This window comes from Tupaia chinensis, unplaced genomic scaffold (genome assembly GCF_000334495.1).
Source record: "Tupaia chinensis unplaced genomic scaffold, TupChi_1.0 Scaffold000442_1, whole genome shotgun sequence".
In the NCBI taxonomy this organism is placed as follows: Eukaryota; Metazoa; Chordata; class Mammalia; order Scandentia; family Tupaiidae; genus Tupaia; species Tupaia belangeri.
In genome coordinates this window covers 363,559-385,647 of record NW_006159947.1, presented here as the reverse complement: position 1 = coordinate 385,647, position 22,089 = coordinate 363,559, and the positions used below count along the sequence as shown (strand labels likewise).

At 43.9% G+C, this 22,089-nt stretch overlaps 1 pseudogene; it reads right to left on the bottom strand.

The window, feature by feature from the left end:
• Positions 1-947: 947 nt before the first annotated feature.
• Positions 948-22,089, bottom strand: part of LOC114009034 (cullin-4A-like) — a 41,437-nt pseudogene continuing 20,295 nt past the window's right edge.

Below are 22,089 nucleotides of genomic sequence, written 5' to 3'. Positions count from 1 at the left end.
CGATCACACACAACTTGTGAGCGGGTACCAGTGAAATCCTGTCAGTCTTTTGACAAAGCAACCTCTGCTTCACAATTTCAAGACTCTCAGTGTCCTCTGGAACTTTGTACAGTGGCACAGCAGAGAACAAGGACTGTCCCTAAGCATGACTGTGAGATTCAAACAAGCTTCCTTACGGCGATCATAACAACCCTGCACTTTGAAACATCAAATGGCAATTTCGCTGATGCAAAGAAAGAGACCATGAGACTCCGTCTCAGAATGGAAACACCAACACTTGACTCCCTTGAGCTCATAAACAGAATTTACGAGAACTCGGCTGGATGGGAGGAGGCCGATGGGCTCCCCGTGCAGGCATGGCCAACCTGGTGCGTTAGGGACCCCACTTAGAATTCCGATTTGTTGGGACCAGCAGTTGGTGTAATGGCTATGTCGCTGAACTCCCATGTAGCTGACCGCGGTTCAAGTCCTAGACCCGGTGGCTTAAACTCACGCCAGGCGCGTGTGCGTGCGTGCCCAGGATCCTGGGAGGAGAATGGAGGAGAAGGGATTGCAGTGGCCATTCCCCTTGGAGGGTGATTTCTCACTTTCTGTCTCTGTCTCTTTGGTGAGTGCACGTGTCCTATCCCCCCCAGGTGGGATAACCACGCCGCAATCCGTTCTCCATTCTCCTCTCGGGATCTTGGGCATGCACGCACACGTGCCCAGTGTGAGTTTAAGCCACTGGGTCCAGTACTCAAACCACGGTCAACTACATGGGAGTCCAGCGACATAGCCATTACGCTAACTGCTGGTCCCATTAAACCCTTCTTTTAAAACAGCATGCCCCAAAGTGGTTTGCCACTGAAGTTTCTGACTGCTGGGCTTTCCAAGGGCAGATGTCTTGAAGACTTCCTGACATTGGACCATGTCTGCAGTTAAAGGCACGCCCACGTGCATGGGATCAGTCAGTAACCCAGTGTGAGGGTGTTCACCATGAGGGCGATAGAGCCAGAGTCACCTCGATTCTGCGTGTGCTGCTCGAAGTAAGCCGCAATGTCTTTGGCAAACTGTATGTCCTTGAGCGTGCCCTCCAACTTGTGGGCCAAGGTCATGCTGCTCTCAGGCTTCTCTGCATCAACAGAGGTGCTCTTGGGACCAGCAGTTAGCGTAATGGCTATGTTGCTGGACTCCCACGTAGTCGACCACGGTTCGCGTCCCAGACCCGGTGGCTTAAAACTCACGTCGGGCACATGTGCATGCGTGCCCAAGATCCCGAGAGGAGAATGGAGGAGAAGGGATTGCAGCGTGGCCATCCCCCCCAGGGGGTGATTTCTCGCTTTCTGTCTTTCTGTCTCTCTCTGTCTGTCTGGCGAGCGCATGCACCCGATAGCAAAAAAACCTCTAATAAAAAAGAAAAGAAAAGAAAAAACAGAGGTGCCCTTTCCAACATGGAATCTTTTGGACAAATCTTTCTTACGAAATGCCTCAAAGCCATCTTTACCATGATGAACCTGAATACGATCATGGCCTAGTCTGGGATCCTCTCCGGCTCTTCATCCTAGGCCTCCTGGTTTCCTGCTCTAGCTACGAGTCGGTGTGATTGCGATCAGTCCAGCAGGCCCGCTGGGTCTCCTGTCCCATCAGAGGATGGCCCTCTCATTCCTCTGGGACACATCTGGTGACAGGCTCCACTCTGTCCTTGCAGTCCAGGAGGCCTTGGACCAAGTCTCTATCTTTCTCAGGATTGGTGACAATCGTCCCAAAGTCTTGCACTCACTCCAGGGCTTCCCGCCCTCCCCTGCTGAGCAGCTGGTACATCTGCGTGGGTTTGGGCTCTCTTCGAGCAGGTGGTTGAACCCTTTCTGTAGAGCTGCTGTCATGTGTTCTAAAAGCTGCTTCTCCCCACACGCAGCCCGTGGTTTCTGCATGCTGTGGTGTAGACACGTGATGGCGTGGTCTCCTTCCAGCTCCTTATTCTCATCATGAAGGTATTCTGGAAACTTTCTTTCCTGTATTCATCTTTGGCCTACCGCAGCATACAAACGGTTAGTCTCTTCCAAAAGTTTCAGTTCAAATCTTGAATCTTGAATCTCTGAAGGTCAGAGAGCATGCTCAGGAGGGCCACACAACTGGCTTCTGTCCACAGTGTCACCATTTCTCCTTCAGTCTGAACCAATCACTGAGCTAATCATGCACCTGAAACCCCAACCCTTGCTTGAGTCTGCCCTTAAGAACACATGCGTGGGGACCAGCAGTTGGGGTAATGGCTATGTTGTTGGACTCCCACGTAGTCGACCGCAATTCGAGTCCTGGACCCAGAGGCTTAAACTCACACCAGGAGCGTGTGCTTGCATGCCCAAGATCCCAAGAGGAGAATGGAGGAGAAGGGATTGCGGCATGACCATCCCCCCTGGGGGGTGATTTCTCGCTTTCTGTCTCTCTGTCTCTCTGTCTTTCAGGAGAGTGCATGCGCCCTATAGCAAAAACTCCCCCACCCCCCCAAAAAAAGAAAGAAAGAAAGAAAGGTAAAATCAAACCAAAAAAATCATCTTAATAAGACACAAAATCTTTGTTTCCTAAACCAATTACTTAAATGGGAAAAAAGAAATCTTCATGTTCTCAGAACAATACTCTAAAAAAATTTGTCATTTTAGCAGAGAAGACTAATCTACTTTTGCATAGTAATACTAAAGCTGATGTTTTCTAAAAAAATTTAAGTACATGTATTCAATCTTAGTCAACTTTGACTACACAAGGTAAGACTTTCACAAACCTTTTAGAATTTTTAAACTACCCGTTATATTTCCCTTTCCTTTTCTTCTTCAAACAAAAATGCACCCTCCCTAGGGAACCAGCAGTTAGCGTAATGGCTATGTTGCTGGACTCCCACGTAGTCGACCACGGTTCGCGTCCCGGACCCGGTGGCTTAAAACTCACGCCGGGCACGTGTGCATGCGTGCCCAAGATCCTGAGAGGAGAATGGAGGAGAAGGGATTGCGGCATGACCATCCCCCCTGGGGGGTGATTTCTCGCTTTCTGTCTCTCTGTCTCTCTCTGTCTGTCTGGCAAGTGCACACGCCCTATAGCAAAAACCTCTCAAAAAAAAAATTAAAAAAAAAAAATGCACCCTTCCTAACTTTCCTTATCAAACACATCTTGCCATCAGTACACACCATTGTTTTCCTTATCATTTCCAGTAGTTAAATTACATATATTGTCATTTTTAACTCTTAGTAACCTTAAATTTTATTAAAACCTACCAAGAGCTGCAAACTTTTTAAAGCAGTATTCTTCATTTCATAATTTCTAGAAACAATTGCTCATTTTTTTGAATAGACCTAAATATATTTATCTTCTCTAGACCTTATAAAAACAAGAGATTGATGTATATTAGCTTATTCTCTTTAATAGTTAATGTTTCAGTATTTAAACTTACTTAGAAATGACTCGGACATTTAATGAGTTTCCACTCTGTAATAACACTTTAAGGATTCAAGTTATTGAAATGATTTTTTGTAACTATCTTAAAGGAGACATATATTATGAAGCATAATTATGACTGGAAAAGATTATTTATAAACTATTATCTCACTTCTATATCTAAGCAACTCATTCTTAACAATTATGTTTGAACAGTTTATGAAAATTTTATGAGTGGGCCAGCCCCATAGCCTACTGGTTAAGAAGGCCTGACCCCACATGGTCAACTACCATTTGAATCCTGTGCCCAGTGACTTGAAAAGCATGCCAGGCACATGTGTATGCATATCCCAAATCCCAACAGGATAAAGAAATGGAGCAGAGAGGATTATAGTGTGAGCAAGCCCCATTGGGGGTTGCTTTCTCCCTGTGTCATTCTGGTCTTTTCCCTTTTGTTATATATTGTCTGCTTTTAGAGAGATCTTTGCTATAGGGTATGTGCACTTGCCAGAGAGACAGTGAGAAATCATCTTCCAGGGGGTATAGCCATGCCACAATCCCTTCTCGATTTTCCTCTTCGGAATTTGGGCATGTAGAAACACGCCCCCAGTATGAGTTTCAAGCTGCCACGTCTAAGACTCAAACTATGGTCGGCTACAGGAAAGTCCAGCTATGTAATCATTACGCCATCTGCTGGCCCTGTCCCTCGGCCATTCTTCCTCTCTCTGAAGAGCTTATGTGCCGTCTGGCAATTAAAATAAATAAATAGAATAAAATAAAATAAGAGAAGTTAAAAAAAAAGCATGAGACGCTAATCATAGATATCTTAGGTCATTTATTTTACAGACAAATCAGACAAGTATAAAGTATAAAAAGTATCGCAGAAGAAAAGAACCCTTACTTTTCCCCCCACCACTGACATGCATAAGTAACTCAGTAATTCCCTTTCACTATGCATTCTGCGTTTACATTGCACTTAAGAGTTTTCTGACCTTAACACAAACCAGTCCGACCATCAAACCCAGGCCTAAGTGTATGTCTGTATTATATTCAAGGACACAAGCATACAGACAGAATCAAGTCTTACACTTGTCACTATGAAACTTTTAGTCCCACGCCAGTTTCAATCATTCCAAATTTACTGGCTAGATCTAGCAAAAGGGACAGGTTAAGTGTCCAAATAGCTCCCTTTTCCCTGTTTCTGATGACAATCACGTCCCTGACATTTGTATGTCCAAACGATACCAAGTTCTAGAGAAGACAGGTATCTGTAGAACACCTAAGTCTCAAAGACAGAGAAAGAACAGGAGTTTTGCCAAGAAGGAGCTTGGGGTGTTCTTATCTGTTATCAAAGATCAATCTCACGGATTGATCTTGCTCTTCAGGTTTTGCTCTGGGGAATTAGGGTCAGGTGTGTCAGAGGAGACACATAGGAGGACTCAAAATGAATGCCAAGGCAGTGTAAAATTGCAGGAGTCAACTACAGGGTTTTTTTTTCTTTTTTCTTTTTTTTCCTTTTCTTTTTTTTTTTTTTTTTTTTTTTTTTTTGAGACGTTTTTGCTATAGAGCACGTGCGCTCGCCAGACAAACAGAGACAGAGAGACAGAAAGTGAGAAATCACCCCCCGGGATGGGGTGACCATGCCGCAATCCCTTCTCCTCCATTCTCTTCTCGGGATCTTGGGCACGCATGCACAAGAGCCTGGCATGAGTTTAAGCCACTGGGTCCGGGACTTGAACTGTGGTCGACTACATGGGAGTCCAGCAAGATAGCCATTATGTTAACTGCTGGTCCTGACTTTTTCAAGGAAGTACACAGACCACCCTCACAGAAGGTTCAGAAACCTAACTAAATTTGACCTATGCACATAAATCCTTATCTCTGAGGTTTCCTCTTAGTAATTTTCCATCCCCAACCCCCAAACGAAAACGAAAGAAGCTTGGAGGGGAATTTACCAAGGACTAAAGGTTCATAGATGGCAGATTAAGAAGGCAAAAAGATGAGGGAAAGGCAGAAGTAGATGGAAAAGAACAGGTCTTAAAAGAGCCATGGCTGGGTCCAGCTGGCGGCGCAGTGGTTAAGGTGCTGGCTCCCACATGGTCAACCACAGTTCAAGTCCTGGATCTGGCCATTGAGAATCCTGCTGGTCATGTGTGCATGCATGCCCAAAATTCTGAGAGGAGAAATAAGGAGAAGGGATTGAGGTGTAGCCATCCCCTTGGAAGGTGATTTCTCATTTCCCTTCTCTCTGAATCTCCCTGTCTCTCTCCTTTCTAGCAAGCTCATGCATCCTATGACAAAAATTGTTTAAAAAGAAAAAGCCAAGGCTGATCTTAGTTGGTGTCTCAGACCTGGAGGCCTGGAAATCATGCCAGCACATGTGCACACAAACCCAAAGTTCCAGAAGGAGAATGGAGGAGAAAGGATTGTGGTGTGGCCATCACCCCAAGGATTGATTTCTCCCTTTCCCTCTCACTATCTCTCTGTCTCTCTGTGGTGAGTGCATGTGCCCTATAGCAAAAACATTAAAAAAAAAAAAAAAGCCCATTCGGAGAGATCTTAGATTTCTGAAAAAGGTCAGCAAAAGTCCACATAACCCTTACCGAAAACAATGCCAACAAGAAAGGAAGCAGAGAGACTGAGTGCTTAGTTAGTGGAGGTTCTAGAAGAGGGCCTCAGTTGACTGATAATTCCCCATGAGACAATCAGGATCCAACCCAGAGAACAGAGAGGCTTTAAGGAGTTTCAGCCTGAGGCCCAGCTGTGGTAGTGCATGCCACTATGACATGGCTGCTCTGCAGCCTGGGGCGGTGCTGGCCCTGGCTTAATTCCAGATCCCACCCAAAGGTTAGGCATGGTGGGGGGTGTTCCTGTAATCCCAGCAACTCTGGGGGCCAAGGTGGGAGGGCAAGAGTGAAACGAGAAAGAACCCACTTGAAGATGTACACAAGGAGCCCCAGATGGGCGGTGGGATGGCAACACGGGAGACCAAATCTTAAAGAAACTATACCTGAGGACTCGCAGGTGGCATAGCAGTTACATTGCTGGACTCCCACATGGCCATCTGCTGTTTGAGTCCTGGACCTGGTGGCTTGAAACTCATGCCGGGCGCGTGTGCGTGTGTGTCCAAGGTCTCTGAACTCCCACGTAGTTGACCGCGGTTCACGTCCCGGACCCGGTGGCTTGGACTCACGCCAGGCACGTGTGCGTGTGTGCCCAAGATCCCGAGAAGAGAATGGAGGAGAAGGGATTGCGGTGTGGCCATCCCCCCTGGGGGCGGGGGGTGATTTCTCACTTTCTATCTCTTGGTCTGTCTGACGAGTGCACGCGCCCTATAGCAAAAACCTCTCCAAAAAAAAATTTTTTTTCTTTATAATTTTTCTGAAGTTTGTATATGCTATACCTAGATGTTATTTTTTTTTAATTTTCTTTATTATTTGGCATTTATCCTGCTTTGTGTTACCCAGCTTTTCTAAATCTGTGGGTTTGATACATTAATTTGAAGTTCTCTGTCATGATAGGTTTCAGATATTGCTTCTGTTCCTTTCTCTTTCTTGTCTTGTCTTGTAGTCCCGTTATACGTATGTTAAACCTTTGCAGTTTTCCCACCTTTCTTGAATATACTGTTTTGTTTGTGTCAAGCTCTTTTTCAGTTTTTGAGGTTTCAGTTCTCATATCCTCAGTCTCAGAGATTCTTTTCTAAGCCTTCTCCAGTCTACCAATAAGTGGATTAATGGTATTCTTCATTCTTTGTGGCAGTGTTTTTGATCTCTAGAATTTCTTCCCTCCTTTCAGGTGAAAATCTTCCTCTGATTGTCCCACCAGACCGAATTTGACCCTTTAGACCTTCCTCCCTGCCTGCCAAGGGCATCGAAGTTGCCCGGAGACCATACCTTCCCTCCAGTAGAGCCCAAGAAACGAAAATCTAGGGTTGATCCCTTAAAAAAACAGAAAATACCCGAAGCATATGGGGTGCTTTGAATGTGCCCTGCCCACTAAAATGTCTGGAAGGTACTGAGTAAGTCACTTCAGCCATGGGATGGGTGGGTGGTTGGGGGGCCCCTTTGATCTCCAGCCAGCACTGTCCTTGGCTGGTCCCTGGTCCATGCCCACTCCTTCCCTGGATGGAGTATCCCTGCTGGATCTGGAGTTTGCTAAGGATCCTCAGTAGTGGCATAAATATGAAATATTTTGTGTTTCCCCATTACTAGCTACCTCTAAGTTGCATCCTCTTTTTTGTTTCCCAATGATGTCTTAGACAGATTTTATCTCTTGCAATCACTTGTGATTTGTAGCAGTCTGGTCCAGTTTCAAGCTTGTCAAAGGCACTGTAGGTCTTGCTTCTTGACCTCTCTCCCCATGCAGGCTGGGGGACTTCTGAGTGCTTGCTCAGTGTCACGCTGCAGTATCTCCAGCCTGTCACTCCACAGGGCTGGCCTCTCTGCTGGGAGAGCAGCGTGCTAATACAGGGGGTCTCAGACCCCACTCTGACTTGGATTAGTTTTATGTGGTAGCTTCCTGTGTTGATGCTGGAAATGTTTTCTCGAAATCAGAAAAGAAAGTCACTAAGAACCATCTGTCACTAAGAACCATCTCAAAGAGGGGCCCCACCAGGAATCCATGCCTTCACATACTTCCCTAAGGCATTGCCTGGCTGGACCCACTTGGGCCACTCTCTGCCCTGCCTCCCTTCATTTCCATTCTTTCCTGGGAACTGCAGGAAGCACTTAGGTCTTTATTTTTTTTAAAAGAATTATTTTATTTAACTTTATTTATTATTATATCATTATTATTTTTCAGTTTCATCAGAGAGAGACAGAGAGGAAGGGAGAAAGCAAGCCACCAGGTCCAAGACTTGAACCGTGGTCAGCCATGTGGGAGTCCAGCGCCTTTAACCACCATGCCACTTGCCAGCCCCAGCACTTAGGTCTTCTGTGTACTCCAAAGGATTCCGGGAATATGACTGGGTCTGCCTTCACCCTTCCTTCCTTCCTGGATCTGCTTGTTATGAAGGAGAAATGGCACTAATTTCTATGGCTGAGTTCAACTCTCGCCTTCACGGTCCTAGGCATCCCTTCGATACACCCCATTCTGATGTAGCGCCAGGGTGGACGATGGCAACTCAGCCAGGAAGTATGATGCTGTCCTCCTCTTATCGCAGAGAGCCTTACTCTCATGAGAGTGTCTCAAAGCCTCTATCCAATGAGGTTTCAGGGTGAGTGAAGAATACACTCCCTTCCCCTCCCACAGAAGAGTGGAAATCATACCATTACCAATACCACGCTCCCTAGACTGAGTAATCTGGTGACTCCTTTCCTCACCTCCCCAAGAGCACTGGGTGCCCTCTCCAGGTTGAAGTACTTGGTGATTAACTGCATCGGGGATGGTGCTGTGACCCCTCTCTACAGCCAGGGAGGGGGGCTGGCAATCAGATTCTGATGAACTCTTTTTAGAATAGGTTGGATTAAACTCCTCCTATTGTCAGTTCTCAGTCCCAGTTACAGGATGAAATTGAAACTTCCTCTGGACCTCCTCCAGCAGCAGAGAGCTGGCCAGCATTGCTCTCCGCCTGCTTTGGAAGGGTCTGGTCATTGCTCTAGAGCACCCATAGCACTATTACCCTAAGTCCACCAGGATATTTCCTACCCAGAAGAAAGCAGGACTGATGCACAGTGTTTTCCCTCCTCCATGAGGCTTGAGAGAAAGAGGAAGACGGGAAATGGGATTTGAGGTTTTGTAAGATCAGTTTTACACAATTTTTGACATTTATACTTTCCGGCAATGCTCTGAATAGACACAGATGAAGCAACTGACGCTAGTAAGTTGCCCCTGTCTCAAACCATAGTACGTGTCTGAAATCTCTTTCCTTCTAGCACATCACAGGGTCATGACTCCTTGGGTGTTATTACAACAGAATAACACAAACAGGGCCACTTACAATGAGCAGAAATGTATTTGGCTCACTGTTCTGGAGGCCAGGAAGTCCAAGCGCATGGAACCAGCATCTGGAAAGGGCCTTTGTGCTGTGTCATCCCATGGCAGGAGGTCAAAGGACAAGAGAGAGTGAAAGGGAGGGGGATCAGTTCTCCCTTTTTAACTCCCCAAATAACTAACCCACTCGTGAGATCAAGGAATTTAATCCATTCATGAGGACATACATCCTCGAGCGCTAATTACCTTTTAAAGATCCCTCCTCTCAACAAATGAACTTTGGGAGATACATGTAAACAGTAGCACCCAGCTTCCTGTGAGGTTAAACCCAGAGACTCAGGAAAAGCCAGAAGTTGACTTAATCATAGGAGATTTCTATTATTGATTCATGCTGCTATCAAACTTCAATGTCCATGCTAAACATACTTGTACATCTCCTCTCCCTAACTAAATTATCATTTCTATGAAATCAAAAACACATTTCCCCCCTTTGGCAGTCTTGTAAACGTATGTGAAAGTTTTACAATATTTATTGAAAGAAGAAATGAATGAATAGAAAACAAAATATTTTACACAAATACCTTGACTCTCTTGACCTGACAATAATACATGCCCAATTAGAACAGAAAGAATTTGATCAACTTCTGTGGAACTGAATAAATTGCAAAGAGTCTTAAGTATGTGGCAGGTTTATGTCAGCAGGGAAGGCCTCAGAAGACACAGTTATAAATTTCACTGTAAAATAGAACTCGAAGATTAAGATACAGGACCAAACCAGGTAACGTGTCAACAAAAATGAAGGCAAATATTATTTGCAAGTCTTCTCCATAGCAGCTTGCTTCTTTTCAACAGTTTCAGTTGAAACTATTCGTTTTCTAGTAGGAAATGAAGTTATGATTTCTGAAGCATATGTTCAAGTCTGCAACTCAGCTATTTCAAATCTTCGCTTCTGAAGGATAATTATAAAATAATGAGTCTCATATTTATGTACGGCTTATAGGATCAGTTTTGTTGTTTTACAACTGCACATCATATTTTCCAAAGAGTTTTTTTTTTTTTTTAACTTGAAGCAATGGCAAGGGATCAATATTCAATCAGTTTGTGCAGAATATGATAGATTTGAGATCACTGAGGTCTGGAATAGTTTGATGCTAAAAAAGTCAATAAATCTCATTCATTCAACAAACATCTATTGTATCTTTGCTGGGTACCAGATACTGAAATATAAAGATTAAAAAATGTAGTTCCCCTCTTCAAGATGCGACAGCTACTGGGCTCTCAGTTGATCCATCACTGTTCAAGGCAGTGAGTTCAGTGTCATGGAAAAGGTATACAATGGCCTCACAGGAATACATGGGTAGGTCCTAATCCAGACTCCAAGTGTCGAGAAAGACTTCCTTGAACAAGAGATGGTTGAGGTGCATTTTGAAGGAGGAATGATTGGCTAATGGAGAGAGAAAGAAAGAAAGCATACCCGAGGCAGAAGAGGAAGACACCTAAGAGAAGACCAATAATCAGGATGAAGACAAAACTGTTTCTCCTGGGAGCAACAGGGAAAGTTTTGAAAGAGGAATGAGTACAGGCCAAGAAAATAAGCTGCTTGTGTTTCCAGAAAAGCCATTTTCCTAGTAACAGTCTCCCTGCACCTGTTCAGTCCTTTTCCAGGGCAACTAGGCCCTTCACAGGCTGGAAGGGCAAGTCAAATGCACTCACAGACTACAAGCAAATGAAGAATTAGGCCCAAGAGTGGGACTATCTCTGTCAAGTCCTGGTTATCTATGGAGAGAATGTAAAAGATTGTCAGAATCAAAATGGAGTCATTTGTGTCCACCCTGACTAAACTATGTCTAATAACAAGAACCATAGCTTAAACAACTCTATCCGAACCCCAACCTTGCACAAAGACCACTGCAACTTGACACAAAGAATTCTTCTGCAAGGGCATCTGCCCAGAGACTCTCCAGGCTAGACTTATGTCTCCTTGTTATTGATCCTGGTAGCCAAGGATAATTGTCTCAGAATAACTGGTATAATCCCCCCTCCTCACCCTTCCCTCTTGTGGTTTTGCCTTTAAAACCTATCTGAGGGCTAGAAGACCTTAGAGAGTCTGTATGAGGTTACCCAAAATATACTCATCCAGGCTGTACCTTGGTGCAGTCTTCAAATTTATGCCAAATAAAGTCATTTCTGTTTCATATATCTTGCCTCAATTTGTCTTTTTTAGGTTAACAAGAACTAGATCCAAGTATCCAGGGTTCAGAGCTGCTTTATGGCTAGGGTGGAATCTTCCAGAAGGTCAGGATTGGAGCCCTTCCACAAGCAGGGAAGTCCTTTTCAGTTTCTAGTAGGACAGAACTCATGAGTGAATTACAAAAAAATACAGTGGCGGGACCAGCAGTTGGCATAATGGCTATGTCACTGGACTCCCACATAGCTGGCCACAGTTTGAGTCCCAGACCCGGTGGCTTAAACTCACACCAGGCACGCATGCATGCATGCCCAAGATTCTGACAGGAGAATGAAGGAGAAGGGATTGTGGCATGGCCATCCCGCTTGGGTGGTGATTTCTCGATTTCTGTCCCTCTGTCTCGGTCTTCCTGGCTAATGCATGCGCCCTATAGCAAAAACCTCTCCCAAAAAAATATACATATATACTGGGTTTTGGTCAGATTTTATGATGACATCATCTACACAGGAAAATGTCAGAGCGAATCCTAAAGAGAGCAAAAATTGCACACAGTGCAACATATTTTCATTTCAGTTTTGTATGTGCATACTGAACTGCTGTACAAGGTAAACTACGTTTCAACTACGTTCTTAGCTAACGTCTGGCAGACGATGCCCTAGAGGAATCTAAGGCCTAATCATGGGCTTTAGGAATCTCCCCTTAGAGAAGACCAAGGTGCAGGGCTGCTGATGGCTATTTGGTGAGGGTCTGGGTTCAGTGTGTGGCCTGGAATTTCACACCCAAGGCTCAGAAGCAGTCGCTCATCATCCCACGGTATCTTCAGGTGAGTGAGGAGGTCCGGAGAAGAGGAGCCAAATATAATCAAGGCCAATAACAGGATAAATGAGAGAGAACCCAAAATCTGGGTCTGGTGGAATCAAAGCAAGAGAGATTGGGGAAGGGCCCAGGAAGGTCAAGCCTGATTCCTGGTGGTCTGTACCACCATTTCTCACAGTGAGCCCAGCCTCAGGAATGGGTGTGAGGAGAGCAGTTACAGGCTCCACCAGGAAGCCCTACTGGCTCACCACACCTTGGCCACCAGGGATCTTACGCCCTCGGTAGTGCCCAGTAAGGAAAAGAAGGTAATCCCCAACCTTGGGAGGCAAGGCCACTCATAGGCTTTGTTTCTTTCTTTCTTTCTTTCTTTCTTTTCCATTCATGAGGACATACATCCTCGAGCGCTAATTACCTTTTAAAGATCCCTCCTCTCAACAAATGAACTTTGGGAGATACATGTAAACAGTAGCACCCAGCTTCCTGTGAGGTTAAACCCAGAGACTCAGGAAAAGCCAGAAGTTGACTTAATCATAGGAGATTTCTATTATTGATTCATGCTGCTATCAAACTTCAATGTCCATGCTAAACATACTTGTACATCTCCTCTCCCTAACTAAATTATCATTTCTATGAAATCAAAAACACATTTCCCCCCTTTGGCAGTCTTGTAAACGTATGTGAAAGTTTTACAATATTTATTGAAAGAAGAAATGAATGAATAGAAAACAAAATATTTTACACAAATACCTTGACTCTCTTGACCTGACAATAATACATGCCCAATTAGAACAGAAAGAATTTGATCAACTTCTGTGGAACTGAATAAATTGCAAAGAGTCTTAAGTATGTGGCAGGTTTATGTCAGCAGGGAAGGCCTCAGAAGACACAGTTATAAATTTCACTGTAAAATAGAACTCGAAGATTAAGATACAGGACCAAACCAGGTAACGTGTCAACAAAAATGAAGGCAAATATTATTTGCAAGTCTTCTCCATAGCAGCTTGCTTCTTTTCAACAGTTTCAGTTGAAACTATTCGTTTTCTAGTAGGAAATGAAGTTATGATTTCTGAAGCATATGTTCAAGTCTGCAACTCAGCTATTTCAAATCTTCGCTTCTGAAGGATAATTATAAAATAATGAGTCTCATATTTATGTACGGCTTATAGGATCAGTTTTGTTGTTTTACAACTGCACATCATATTTTCCAAAGAGTTTTTTTTTTTTTTTAACTTGAAGCAATGGCAAGGGATCAATATTCAATCAGTTTGTGCAGAATATGATAGATTTGAGATCACTGAGGTCTGGAATAGTTTGATGCTAAAAAAGTCAATAAATCTCATTCATTCAACAAACATCTATTGTATCTTTGCTGGGTACCAGATACTGAAATATAAAGATTAAAAAATGTAGTTCCCCTCTTCAAGATGCGACAGCTACTGGGCTCTCAGTTGATCCATCACTGTTCAAGGCAGTGAGTTCAGTGTCATGGAAAAGGTATACAATGGCCTCACAGGAATACATGGGTAGGTCCTAATCCAGACTCCAAGTGTCGAGAAAGACTTCCTTGAACAAGAGATGGTTGAGGTGCATTTTGAAGGAGGAATGATTGGCTAATGGAGAGAGAAAGAAAGAAAGCATACCCGAGGCAGAAGAGGAAGACACCTAAGAGAAGACCAATAATCAGGATGAAGACAAAACTGTTTCTCCTGGGAGCAACAGGGAAAGTTTTGAAAGAGGAATGAGTACAGGCCAAGAAAATAAGCTGCTTGTGTTTCCAGAAAAGCCGTTTTCCTAGTAACAGTCGCCCTGCACCTGTTCAGTCCTTTTCCAGGGCAACTAGGCCCTTCACAGGCTGGAAGGGCAAGTCAAATGCACTCACAGGACACAAGGAAATTAAGAATTAGGTCCAAGAGTGGGACTATCTCTGTCAAGTCCTGGTTATCTATGGAGAGAATGTAAAAGATTGTCAGAATCAAAATGGAGTCATTTGTGTCCACCCTGACTAAACTATGTCTAATAACAAGAACCATAGCTTAAACAACTCTATCCGAACCCCAACCTTGCACAAAGACCACTGCAACTTGACACAAAGAATTCTTCTGCAAGGGCATCTGCCCAGAGACTCTCCAGGCTAGACTTATGTCTCCTTGTTATTGATCCTGGTAGCCAAGGATAATTGTCTCAGAATAACTGGTATAATCCCCCCTCCTCACCCTTCCCTCTTGTGGTTTTGCCTTTAAAACCTATCTGAGGGCTAGAAGACCTTAGAGAGTCTGTATGAGGTTACCCAAAATATACTCATCCAGGCTGTACCTTGGTGCAGTCTTCAAATTTATGCCAAATAAAGTCATTTCTGTTTCATATATCTTGCCTCAATTTGTCTTTTTTAGGTTAACAAGAACTAGATCCAAGTATCCAGGGTTCAGAGCTGCTTTATGGCTAAGGTGGAATCTTCCAGAAGGTCAGGATTGGAGCCCTTCCACAAGCAGGGAAGTCCTTTTCAGTTTCTAGTAGGACAGAACTCATGAGTGAATTACAAAAAAATACAGTGGCGGGACCAGCAGTTGGCATAATGGCTATGTCATTGGACTCCCACATAGCTGGCCACAGTTTCAGTCCCAGACCTGGTGGCTTAAACTCACACCAGGCACGCATGCATGCATGCCCAAGATTCTGACAGGAGAATGAAGGAGAAGGGATTGTGGCATGGCCATCCCACTTGGGTGGTGATTTCTCGATTTCTGTCCCTCTGTCTCGGTCTTCCTGGCTAATGCATGCGCCCTATAGCAAAAACCTCTCCCAAAAAAATATACATATATACTGGGTTTTGGTCAGATTTTATGATGACATCATCTACACAGGAAAATGTCAGAGCGAATCCTAAAGAGAGCAAAAATTGCACACAGTGCAACATATTTTCATTTCAGTTTTGTATGTGCATACTGAACTGCTGTACAAGGTAAACTACGTTTCAACTACGTTCTTAGCTAACGTCTGGCAGACGATGCCCTAGAGGAATCTAAGGCCTAATCATGGGCTTTAGGAATCTCCCCTTAGAGAAGACCAAGGTGCAGGGCTGCTGATGGCTATTTGGTGAGGGTCTGGGTTCAGTGTGTGGCCTGGAATTTCACACCCAAGGCTCAGAAGCAGTCGCTCATCATCCCACGGTATCTTCAGGTGAGTGAGGAGGTCCGGAGAAGAGGAGCCAAATATAATCAAGGCCAATAACAGGATAAATGAGAGAGAACCCAAAATCTGGGTCTGGTGGAATCAAAGCAAGAGAGATTGGGGAAGGGCCCAGGAAGGTCAAGCCTGATTCCTGGTGGTCTGTACCACCATTTCTCACAGTGAGCCCAGCCTCAGGAATGGGTGTGAGGAGAGCAGTTACAGGCTCCACCAGGAAGCCCTACTGGCTCACCACACCTTGGCCACCAGGGATCTTACACCCTCGGTAGTGCCCAGTAAGGAAAAGAAGGTAATCCCCAACCTTGGGAGGCAAGGCCACTCATAGGCTTTGTTTCTTTCTTTCTTTCTTTCTTTCTTTTCTTTTTTTTTGGAGAGGTTTTTGCTATAGGGTGTGTGCGCTCGCCAGAAAGACAGAGAGAGACAGAGAGACAGAAAGCGAGAAATCACCCCCCGGGGGGATGGCCATGCTGCAATCCCTTCTCCTCCATTCTCCTCTCGGAATCTTGGGCACACACGCACACACACCCTGCGTGAGTTTTAAGTCGGGTCCGGGACTCAAACCGTAGTCAACTACATGGGAGTCCAGCGACATAGCCATCACGCCAACTGCTGGTCCCTAGGCTTACTTTTTATAAGACAAGTTAAAAAACACTGTTAGGTGTCAGTGTTCGAGATAACAGAGAAGTCAGGCAACCTCTTCACTGGTTGGATCTGGAGGCTGGGGTGAGTTAGGAGGGTCTCTGGGCAGGATGCTGACACTGTTCTAAAGTCCAGGCAATACATTTAGAATGGATCAGGACTGTAGTCGGGGACTAGGGGATGGGTTGTAAAATCCAGTCATGATGGGAAGAGGACTGGCGAGTCAGGGCCAAAGCCCAGGGCACGACGGTAGTGTGCGAAGTGTGGTACACATGGATGCAAGTCCTTCTAAGCCTTCCTCCTTTCGCCTGAGTCTTCATCAAGAACTTAAACACAATCCCTGGTGACAGGTCTGTCTCCAACTCCAAGTTGCCCATGGAAGCTCTCATTTCAATACAAAGAAGAACTTAAAGGGTTCCTTGTATTGCACTGTTCATGCAGATCAGTATCAATATTAGTACCAACCCCTTGGTAAGGTCTCTTGGCCAGAGAGCAGGCCTCGGAAAGGCAGCGTGTCTCAGAGTGCCACACACAGGTGTCTATACCAATGCTAGAAACCTGATCCTTGGTCCCAAGTCTAGCAACATAGGAAGAGACTGGCCACCTAAAAGCAGGAAGTCCCCACCCCACTCCCACTGCCCTATCTCATCTAGGGCCAGGGCATGGAAGTCCCAGACCAAGGGTAGCATTGCATAAAACATGTCCTATGTCACCCCGGATGTTGTAAACTGTAGCCTGGTGAAGGAGAAACAGATGCGAAATATAGAAAGCCAGAAGCTGGTGTGTGGGAAATCCTCCCCCTTTATTAGGTGTGTTCAATTTAATAAAGGATTCGCATCAATGCCCAGTCAAAACAGTAATTCCATTTTATTCCAGTCTGTTAGGCGCTCACTAATATATGCATTTATAACGATATACATTTATACACATAGCATATCTTTTAATTTTTATAAGAATCTCATGAAATAGAATTTACAGAATACCTGTGTTTATGGGATACAAATCAGTATCAGTTCAATAAGCAATGAGTAGATCTGTGTGTGAAGACCCACCTATTATGCACCCCAATATACATTGAATCATGTATATCGCTGATAGCTGATACATATCATCTTGATGAAGTCTGTGAAACAGCATGCAAACTGGCCACCAGCACGGCGAAACAGCCAAAAAAACTAAGTACCTGGGAACCAGCGGTTAGCGTAATGGCTATGTTGCTGGACTCCCATGTAGTCAACCGCGATTCGCATCCCGGACCCGGTGGCTTAAAACTCACGTTGGGCACGTGTGCGTGCGTGCCCAAGATCCCAAGAGGAGAATGGAAGAGAAGGGATTGCGGCGTGACCATCCCCCCCGGGGGGGGGTGATTTCTCGCTTTCTGTCTCTATGTCTCTGTCTGTCTGGCAAGCGTACACGCCCTATAGCGAAAACCTCTCCCCCAAAAAACAACTAAGTACCCCATGACAAAATTAAAAGGCACTACGTATAATCCGAATTATTTGATTACACAATTGTATAGCTCAATACAATGTAGCAGCCTTTTTTAAAAAATGCATTCATATTTCTATTTTGTTTGCTTTAACTTCAGATCCACTTTGGAGATTTCTGCAGATTATTGATTAAATAGGATGTAATGAAATGTTCTGATGGAAGCCAAAGACCTAATGTGACAAAAAAAATGTATTGTAATTGCCCTTTTATATATTATCCACACGCGTGCACCAAAAAAAGAGAGTTAAGTGATAGATTAATTAGCTGCTTAGGGTAATCATTTCACATCAAGTATCATGTTGTACATAGTCAATATATTCCATTTTTATTTGTCAGTTACATCTCAATAAAGCTGGAAAATAAATATCGTAATTTAGAGTGATTTGTTTTTTCATTCTAAAAGGTATTCACTTTCATTCCCAATTTTATATGTATGACTCTGTATTCTTTCTTTAAAGGGGGCTTTGAAAATCGAATAAGCTTCTAATTCCATAAAACTGGATCTGCCTTTTACGACCTCGTCATTGTAATGTAATTCTTCATACCAAACTTGTTCATTCACATCTATAAATCTTTAATGAGTATTATGTGCCAAGCACTGTGTGAAGTGTTTGGAAATATTTATTTGCTTTTCAGGGCTAGTGCTGTATAGAAAACTATTAGACTATTTTCCTGGCCCAATGGAAAAATAATGCAAACGACTAGAGTTCAATACATTAGCAACATTTTAGAAAAAAAGTGTGGATTCTTTGGAAAACTCTTTTTAAAAAAGAATTATTTATTTAATTTTATTTATTATTGTTATTTTTAAAATTTTTTGCTATAAGACATACGTGCTTAGAGAGAGAGAGAGGGAAAGTGAGAAGTCAAGTTCCAGGTCTGAGACTCGAACCACAATCAGCCATGTAGGAGTCCAGTGACTTAACCACCATGCCACCTGCCAGCCCCTGGAAAACTCTTTTAACTATAAGAAGGTATAAAGTGAAACTATATGGAATTTCATTGTGTTTTCCTCAGAATTAGACTTTTTCTAGGTTGTATATGCTAAATACAGTTTTTATTGGGTTGATCGTGTCAGGAAAGTCATGACATATTTTTTGCATAGAAAAACACGTCGTGACTTTTCCAACCACCCAATATACTGGCCTGCATGCTCTTTTTTTTTTTGGAGAGGTTTTCACTATAGGGCATGTGCGCTCGCCAGACAGACAGAGAGAGACAGAGAGACAGAAAGCGAGAAATCGCCCCCTAAGGGGGATGGCCACACCGCAATCCCTTCTCCTCCATTCTCCTCTCGGGATCTTGGGCACGCACGCACACGCGCCCGGCGTGAGTTTTAAGCCACCGAGTCCGGGACATGAACCACGGTCGACTACGTGGGAGTCCAGCGACATAGCCATTATGCTAACTGCTGGTTCCCTGGCCTACATGCTCTTGAAAAACTAAATGGAATTCTGGAATTGTGCAGAAGTTAGATAGCACATGCAATTAATCAGTCAGATATCACTTTCAGACAAAAAGAAATGGTAATGAACAGTTTCTCTGTATTTATGTGACATCCAGGAGTGTTTAATCGTGGCAATACAATCAGACGCCTCTTCTTCATAAAAATGTGTTTCTTTTGGAAACCAGCAGTTAGCGTAATGGCTATGTCGCTGGGCTCCCACGTAGTCGACCACGGTTCGTGTCCCGGACCCGGTGGCTTAAAACTCACGCCGGGCGCATGTGCGTGCGTGCCCAAGATCCCGAGAGGAGAATGGAGGAGAAGGGATTGCGGCGTGACCATCCCCCCTGGGGGATGATTTCTCGCTTTCTGTCTCTATGTCTCTCTCTGTCTGTCTGGCGAGTGCACGCGCCCTACAGTGAAAAAAATCTCTCCAAAAAAAAAAAAATGTGTTTCTTTTTTACACGGTATCAATCCAGCTTTCACAAAATTATATATATTTTCTCTCTCTCTCTCTCTCTCTCTCTCTCTCTCTGTGTGACTTTGCTGGACCTTAGTTCTTTAATTTGTTTTGTTTGCTGTTTGCTAGTCGATCTTCTGTAGCTACACAGTACCCAGCATATAGTAATCACTGAATAAATATTTCTTGGATGGATGAAGGAACCATTTCATAACTTTCTATTCAGGAAACAGGGATGTTTTCCACCCTCCCAGCCAGAAACCTTTGATTGTTTCAAAACACTAACTACCAGATCTGTTAGGCTGTTTCTTTCTTTTCTCCATGCCTAACATCAGCCTTACAAACATGACCCAAGGCGGATGCCTAGATAATACATGTGCATTATGATGTTTTTTTACTCTCTGTAGATGTTCAATTCGGAAATGATAGTCGTACAGTTTTGTAAACATCCAACCAATTTGTCCCTCAAATTTGTGAATTTCAGCAGGCCTCCATCATGCAGCATGGTAAGTTCTCATTGTGAAATTCCAGCCCCACAAATAATGAGGGAAGCGATCAATTGCTCTAACAATGCCTGATCGCTCTTTCCCGGTGCTCGCTAGTTTCTCGCTGAAGTACTTAGAGTTCGACTATTGTAAGTGATTATTACCTTATCAAGAATTATCTTATGTCTGCAATGTTTATTTCTTCTGGACAGAAAAAGCCCCATTAGTCCTCAAATCACCCACACTTCATTTCTCTTCTGTTCACATCCACTGTGTCTCTCCTCATCCCTCTTTTGGATTCACAGGACTCCTGATCCAGAACACTGGCATGGGGACCATATTTCCAGACCTCAAATTCAGATTCACGTCCTAAGCCTAACCATGGTGGCACAGCGGAACCATGACCCTCCGCAGTATGGGAAGCCAGATGGATGACCAGGGTCCAGTTTCCTGGTCGATCCATTCATGTCAGGCACATGAACATAACCGGGATCCTGGCTGGCTGGGGAGGCTGGCATGAGACTGTGGTGAAGCTACTTGTCTTTCTGTCACTCATGAAAGAAAGAAAAAAAAATTTTTTAATGAATTTATTGGATGCTGGCAGGTGGCATGGTGCTGGACTCCCTCATGGCCAACCACAGTTCAAGTCCCGGACCTGGTGCTTGCTTTCTCACTTTCTCTTTCTCTCTCTCTGTCTCCTTCCAGTCAAATTAAAATTTAAACATGATAATAATACAATGAAATAGACAGTTCTTTAAAAAATGAGTCTATGTTCTGACAAATGATATTTTAATTGGTAAATTTATTTTTAGAAAGCCTCAAAAATCAGAAAAATTAAATTCTATGAGTTATACTTTAACCATCATTTACTCTTATTGATAAGACTAAATATATATGAGAATAAATTAAAAATTCTGAAAAAAATTACAAATGGCTAATACCATTTTCATTATTTCTGTGGAAGCCGATGACAAAGAACTCCCCCTGTGAGTATTTCTTCTGGACAGAAAAAGCCCCATTAGTCCTCAAATCACCCACACTTCATTTCTCTTCTGTTCACATCCACTGTGTCTCTCCTCATCCCTCTTTTGGATTCACAGGACTCCTGATCCAGAACACTGGCATGGGGACCATATTTCCAGACCTCAAATTCAGATTCACGTCCTAAGCCTAACCATGGTGGCACAGCGGAACCATGACCCTCCGCAGTATGGGAAGCCAGATGGATGACCAGGGTCCAGTTTCCTGGTCGATCCATTCATGTCAGGCACATGAACATAACCGGGATCCTGGCTGGCTGGGGAGGCTGGCATGAGACTGTGGTGAAGCTACTTGTCTTTCTGTCACTCATGAAAGAAAGAAAAAAAAATTTTTTAATGAATTTATTGGATGCTGGCAGGTGGCATGGTGCTGGACTCCCTCATGGCCAACCACAGTTCAAGTCCCGGACCTGGTGCTTGCTTTCTCACTTTCTCTTTCTCTCTCTCTGTCTCCTTCCAGTCAAATTAAAATTTAAACATGATAATAATACAATGAAATAGACAGTTCTTTAAAAAATGAGTCTATGTTCTGACAAATGATATTTTAATTGGTAAATTTATTTTTAGAAAGCCTCAAAAATCAGAAAAATTAAATTCTATGAGTTATACTTTAACCATCATTTACTCTTATTGATAAGACTAAATATATATGAGAATAAATTAAAAATTCTGAAAAAAATTACAAATGGCTAATACCATTTTCATTATTTCTGTGGAAGCCGATGACAAAGAACTCCACCTGTGAGGTTAGAACTTGTTCCTTATGGGACCAGCAGTTAGTGCAATGGCTATGTTGCTGGACTCCCACATAGTCAACCGCGGTTCGAGTCCCGGACCCAGTGGCTTAAAACTCATGCCGGGGGCATGTGAGTGCGTGCCCAAGATCCCAAGAGGAGAATGGAGGAGAAGGGATTGCGGCGTGGCCATCCCCCCCAGGGGGGTTGATTTCTCGCTTTCTGTCTCTCTGTCTCTCTGGCAAGCGCACGCGCCCTATAGCAAAAACCTCT